Raw genomic sequence first — 7,473 nt, 5'->3', positions numbered from 1 at the left:
CATTACAGTTATGAAGTAGCAACGAAAATAATTTTATGGTTGGGTCACAACATGAGGAACTGTATTAAAGGGTCGCGGCATTAGGAAGGTTGAGATCCACTGCCCTAGGGCCTTATATTACCTCCTCTGTGCTCTCAAAGCGCTTTCACAAGCTCATACAGCCCCACACACTTTGCGGTGTACAATGAGACATTAATGTTTTTCCGACACCAGGTATTTTGGGCCTGAAGGAGGGGGGCCTATATTGTCCTTGTGCATAGTAGAGGCTCAGCAAATGCTTGTGGAATGACTGAGTTAGGAAAATCCCATGTGCCAATTTGCACAGGATATATTCCTGTCATTTCAAATAGAAAGGCTTTTGTATTATTTTTTAAATACATAATTTTATTGATTTTAGAGAGGAAGAGAGGGATAGAAACATCAATGATGAGAGAGAATCATTGACTGGCTGCCTCCTGCATGCCCCCCACTGGGAAGTGAGCTGGCAACCCGGGCATGTGCCCTGACTGGGAATCAGACCCTGACCCTGACCTCCTGGTTCATAGGTCGACGTTCAACCACTGAACAACACAGGCTGGGCAAGGCTTTGGTATTTTTTATGTTGTGTCCACTTGAACTGTTTTAGTATTTTTAAAAAGCATCCACTTTCCAATAAACCTCCCAGGCAATTTTCCTAAATTAATTCTGGCTTTACAGAGATCGTGCCTTTTATTGGACAGTATATTTTATTAGACATGTTTTCAACATGTAGTTATAAAAACTCTGCCAACAAGCTTTTCCAAATGCATCAACTTGATTAAAGAGCTGTATTGCAAGTGTACACCGGTGACAGCCGTTAGCTGTACAAAAGATGGGGTACAGTGAGGAGGAGGAGTCAGACAATAAAGGAACAATTGTTTTCTTCTCTCACATTCAATTCTGCTCTGTTTCTAAAGGTTCCCAAAGTGGGAGAGCCCAAGTGGATGGTCCACATTCCAGGCTCCCCCCTCCAAGAGCAGCCTCAGGTTAACAGCAAAGTGCCCAATGCATCCAGAAATTGGATCTTGCAATATCAGGCTTTGAATGAAACTTCCACAGTAGGAGATGATGTATGATTACTGTCAGTAGTTCTTTGATTGATTATTGATTGTAATCATATGCTCTCTCCCATGATGGAACGGGCTATAATGCATCCATGCAGTGACTAATAATGCCATGTCCCTCATTTTCAAAGGCATCGTATGCATATTGCCGCTTGAGATAAATTACTCATCCACAGTGGGGGATGGAGAAAAGTGGGAAAGGAATGATTCTAGTTTACTAGTGACTGAATGATATATTGTGTTCAATATCTGTGTTCCAGCTATACATGATGGGGTTGGATGAAACCCACAATGGGGAGCCAACATGTCAGGTAGCCTGCCTACTGGATTCCTTGCCAACAAAGTGAAATGCAATTGACAAGCTCAGTAGAAATTATGTTTCCAAATAAATATTTCACTTGTGTAAAAAAAAATTAATGATCACTAATGAAGTACCTCAAGCTTAAAATATTTCCCTGGATTGCTTTAGTTAGGAGCCAAAGAAAATAAGTATCAAAGATGAATTTTTGCTTTCAATTGGCAATGTAGCACTTAATCATTGCTTTTACTAAATTTGTGACCCTGGCTAGGTTAATTAGCCTTTTTGAATCACCGCATCTACTGCATGCCTAATGCTCAACAAATATTTGTGCAGTGAATGAACGAGTCTTGATCTCTCTACCATAGATGGCTTAGAAAGGAAGTCAGGTTTGCAAACTCAAATCTCTCATAGGCCAAGTGTGTGAATTAATCTAATGGGGTATGAGGAAGCATATAGTGGGGTCTGTAGAGAAGCGGAGGTACTCACATTTTATTTTAAAAATAGACTTAGGCAAGTTAAATAAGGCTTCCTGATAGATTTGTTATTTTTTCCACAAGCTTGAGTTAATATGTGAGCTTCCAGTTTGTCCATCGTGACTTGGATGATATGGTTGTTATGAAATGTATGTGAAAGACTGCGTATAAAGCACTAACAGTGTTTGCTACTTTTAAAAACAGGAGCTAAACTTTAAATAGTATTTTAATATGAAGACATTAGAAAGCATTTTTCTCACTATTAAACATAGCCTTCCATTAGTTCATGAATGGATAAACAAAATGTGGGTCTATCCATACAATAGAACATTATTTGACAATAAAAAGGAATAAAATGCAATACATGCTACAATATAGATGGGCCATAAAATATGCTAAGTGAAATAAGCCAAGCACGAGTGCCACGTAATCACTATATACCTATCAAAATGGCTAAAATAAAATAATAATTAAAAAACTAAATGCTAGAGGAGACGCAGAGGAACTGTATTGCTCATACATTGCTGGTGAGAATTTAACATGATAAAGCCACTCTGGAAAATGGTTTGCAATTTCTTATAAAACTTACATGCAATTACTATACAACCCCAAATTGCATTCACGGGAATTTATCCCAGAGAAATGAAAACTTATATTCATGCAAAAATATCTGTGGAAGAATTTCATAGCACACTTCAGAAGGAAGGCAGGGGAGTGTGGGGGAAGGATAAGAGATCAACCGAAGACTTGTATGCATGCATATAAGCATAACCAATGGACACAGATACTAGCGGGGGTGAGGGCATGTGCTGAGGGTTGCGGGTGGCCAGGGAGAAGTCAATGGGGGAAAAGAAGACATATGTAATACTTTAAACAATAAAGAATAAAAACAGAATGTTCATAGCAGCTTTATTTATAAGAGCCAAAAACTTATAACAGCACACCTGTCCATTCAGTGGGTAAATGGTTAAACGAACTGTGGTACTTACGTGGAATATGGCTTAGCAATAAAAAGGGATGGACTTTTGATACATGCAGCAACTTAAGTCATCTCCAAGGAATTATGCCAAGTAGAAAAGTCCATCTCAAAGATTAATACTGTTTGGTTCCAGTATTTTGAAATGACAACATTTTGGAAATGGAGAATAAATTAGTGGTCACAATGATTAGGGACGATTAGGGGTTATCAAAGAGTAACGCAGGACACAAGGATCCCTTTGGTGTTGGAATTCTTCTGCATCTTGATTGAGTAGTGGATACACACACCAACATGTGTCAAATTGCTTAGAATTGCCCTAGCTGGTTTGGCTCAGTGGATAGAGCATCGGCCTGCAGACTGAAGGGTCACGGGTTTGATTCTGGTCAAGGACACATGCCCCAGTTGCAGGCTCAGTCCCCAGTAGGGGATCAATGATTCTCTCTCATTATTGATGTTTCTATCTCTCTCTCTCTTCCTCTCTGAAATCAATAAAAAATATATTTTTAAAAAATTGCTTAGAATTAAGTACATAGCCATGCACTTGCACACACACAAGTAAAACTGAGGAAATCTGAATAAGGTGAGTGGCTGCTATCCACATCAGTATTCTGGTTCTGATATTCTACAATGAAGCAAGAGCTCACCATTGGAGGGGACTGGCTTAAGGACAGGTAGGGCCTTTGTGTACTATTTCTTATAATGTCATGTGAATCCACAATTATCTCAAAATACCTATTAAATTTTAAAGGCCACATATTATATGATCCTATTTTTATGAAGTGTCCAGAAAGGCATATCCATAAAGTCATAAAGTACAGACTAGTGGAATGGGGGCTGGAGAGATGGTGGGAAAGATGTGATTGCTAATGTGTGTGGTGTTCCCTTTACGGTGATGAAAATGTTCTGCAATTACATAGTGGTGGTGGTTGCACAGCTTTGTGACTATGCTAAAAGCCACTGACTAGTACACATTTCAAAGATGGATTTTATGTTACATGAATTATATCCCAATCACCCTTGACAGTTTGCCTCCAGGTTCTGAAAGGTGGCCCTCAGAAAAAGAAGACAATAGGACAGAATTTATAAATAACTCTCTTCTCACTCCCACCATCCCTTGGGAAAGAAACTTCTTCCCTTCGCCTTCATTGAATTACTCATTTGAAAGAATGGCTTCCTACACACATACCCTTCAATCAATGGCGATGCACATTTCTCATATCCCCATTGAGCAGCACCTGAACAGAAATTTCAGCTCCCAGCACATGCCTTGAAAATGCCACTCGCTTTGTGCAGAAAAAGCACTAAAATCCAAACTAGTGCTATACTGTGTTCTGCTGTACAGAATTTGCAACAATGGGTCAAGTTCTAGAACTAATCTTGGTGAAATTTAAAATGTGATCTATCCAGTTTCCATAATTTAGAGAAACAAAGAAAAAAGATTAATGAATGCTCAAGAGAATTAACAAATATTAACTCTTTGGTGTAAAATCCTCTTACTAATCATGACACATAATGCATATCCCGTGTGCTTTTGGACCTTATTTCATGAGTGCTAGCATGTGTATTTTCTTCCTAGAATAGAAGAAATTAGAGGACGGACATCACTTATGAATGTAGATCAATTCTGCACACACGTCCCCAAATTAATGCATAGGCACAGAGGCCATTAGCAGACGCCCTTCATTTGATGATGGCTGTGAGGGGAACTACATCACTGCAGAAAGACTGAGTGGATTCTCCACCTTTTGCGCTGAGGAGGTGAAAGCGTGGAGGTGGGTATGAAAATGACACGGGCTCACAAAAGTCATAGTTGCATAAGCTGGTGGGTTGATTTGGGGGATTTAATTTCTTTCATTAATTTGAGATCAAGAATAAAACCTGGGTCATGCCAGATTATTTCAAAATGCTTTAGGAGGTATGAGTGCAGACACTAAGCCTCCAAAAGTGGTAACAATAGGTAACAACAGGCAGGAGGAACTATAAAAGGGAGGTAGGAGTGTGGGTGCTAAGGGATGTGGTTGAAATATTTTAAGATAGCATATTATTGAGTAATTTTCACAAGCCATGAACAAGAAGAGCAATACACACACACACACACACACACACACACCAGAAAACTCATTAAACTATTGGGACCAAACAAGCTATAGATCAGGGAGAGAGAAAAATGTATTTCAACTGTCTACTTTCAGGATGAGAGATGCTATGAAATATTAAACACCTCTCTAGGGAAATAAATGTGATATTTTTAAATGCCAAATCCAAACCATGTTGTAATGAATATATTGCCTTACTTTAAAATGCATTTATACTGGTTTATCTTTTGACTACCATAATTTTTTTTAAATTAAAGTTGGTGTTGAAGGTTTATTTTATTTTGTTGGGGTTTTTTTGGCAAATGTAGAAGAGAACTTCAGCATTTTTTATTGCTTTTCAAGGATTTCTAGTAGCCCCTCTTCCTTCTGGAGGCAGCCATACAAGGACTGCCTCCTTGTAGAGAGAAGCCCTGGTTTTTGGTTGTTTATAGGGGTTACACATTTCAGAACACGTTTGCAGGATTGATATAATACCTGGTAACTGCATGGCTCATCACTTCAAAGGCAGCCCTGGAGAAAAGGAATTTCCTACAAAACAGCCCTGAAAACAGGAGGTTGGTTATAAGCAATGGCTGCTCTGGAGTAGATGTTTGAACACAAGCAGGTCACCCCAAATCTAGTCAAATTAACAGAAATTGCAGTAAATAGCAGAAGATGTTTAGAAGGCCAAGTTGTCCATCTTGTTTACATTCTCTCTTTGTGAAATTTCAGTGTTTCTTTTTTTAAGATATATTTTTTAATTGATTTCAGAGAGAAGAAGGGAACAGGGGAGAGAAACATCAACAATGAGAGAGAATCATTGGCTGCCTCCTGCATGCCCCCCCACTGAGGATTGAGCCCACAACCTAGGCATGTGCTCTGACCAGGAATCGAACCATGACCTCCTGGCTCATGGGTCGACACTCAACCACTAGCCAGGACAAATTTCAATGTTTCTTAATCCTGGGACCACCTCTCTAGGTCTTCTTTCTGGAAGCCTATCCTGCCTACTTTGGGGGTCATTAAAGTCAATGGAAATTAACTAGACTGATGTCCCTGGAAGCTGTAATGTGCTTGCTCTCCTTCAGGCCTTTGCATCTACTGCATAGTCAGGGAATACTGTCAATACCCTGAGCATTCTTAGACACTCACACGGTAAATGTTCAGGGGCAAAGACAGTCAAGATGCATCCTTTTTAGATTTAGGTAATTCGTTCATTTTCTCTGAGAAAATATGTTTTGATTCTTAACGTATGGTAGAACAGGAAGACGACTGAACATAAAGTCAAAACTTCCAGTTCTACCTGCTGAGCCCTTCCTTGGTGCCATTTATTTATTTATCTATTTATTGATTATTCCTGAAGCACTGTTTACTTGGGAGATATCATGAGATACAGATATGACTTAGTTGTACAGAATTTTCTTAATTTTAATTTTTATTTATTTTTCAAGTAAAGTTTAGTGCATTCTGTCTCTATTTTCATAGGAACCCTGCAACAAACAATCCTCCTTTTGCATCTGATAAAGATGAAACTTACTGAGGAGTGATTAGTAACTAACCCGAAGTCACACAACTAGAAAGTGGTCAAACTGGGGCTTAATGCTCACACTGCTTCACTCCACCTACTGACTTTCTTGCTGATGAACTTGGACAAATCATTTAACTGCCCCTTGTCCTTCTGTAGCTCCTCATCCATAAAGTGTCCCTGTGTGTGTTTATCAGGTGCATCACCTCTCAAGAGGAGATGATGCTTGTCCATTCTACTAACATGTGAAAATAGTTGTGAACAGCATGATGATGCAAGTACTTGTAAATAACACGCTGCTCTAAAATATAGCACGTATTACAAAGCCACTGTTCTCAAAACTGCCTGGTACTGGCACAAGAACAGACATATAGGTCAATGGAATAGAATAGAGAACCCAGAAATCGACCCGAACCACTATGCTCAATTAATATTCGACAAAGGAGGCAAGAGCATACAATGGAGTCAAGACAGTCTCTTCAATAAATGGTGTTGGGAAAATTGGACAGATACATGCAAAACAATGAAACTAGACCACCAACTTACACCATACACAAAAATAAACTCAAAATGGATAAAAGATTTAAACATAAGATGGGAAACCATAAAAATTATAGAGGAATCCAAAGGCAACAAAATCTCAGACATATGCTGAAGCAGGATCTTCACCAACACAGCTCCTAGGCCCTAGGGCAATGGAAACTAAAGAGAAAACAAACAAATGGGACTACATCAAAATAAAAATCTTCTGTACAGCAAAAGAAACCATCAACAAAACAACAAGAAAACCCACTGCATGGGAGAACATATTTGCCAATGTTATCACTGATAAGGGTTTAACCTCCATTTACAGGGAACTCACACAACTTAACAAAGGGAAGATAAAAAACCCAATCAAAAAAATGGGCAATGGACCTACTTTTCTAAAGAGGATATAAGGAAGGCCAAGAGACATATGAAAACATGCTCAAAGTCACTAATCATCTGAGAGATGCAAATCAAACGACAATGTGGTACCATCTCACACCTGTCAGAATG

At 39.0% G+C, this 7,473-nt stretch overlaps 1 protein-coding gene across 1 annotated transcript in view; it reads right to left on the bottom strand.

Moving 5' to 3' along the window:
* DCC (DCC netrin 1 receptor) overlaps positions 1-7,473 on the bottom strand; it is a 980,448-nt gene that overhangs the window by 801,594 nt on the left and 171,381 nt on the right. The gene's annotated exons all lie outside the window — the stretch shown is intronic.

The sequence above is a fragment of the Myotis brandtii genome, unplaced genomic scaffold (assembly GCF_000412655.1).
Source record: "Myotis brandtii unplaced genomic scaffold, ASM41265v1 scaffold200, whole genome shotgun sequence".
Taxonomy (NCBI): Eukaryota; Metazoa; Chordata; class Mammalia; order Chiroptera; family Vespertilionidae; genus Myotis; species Myotis brandtii.
This window is presented reverse-complemented; position numbering and strand designations above follow the sequence as displayed.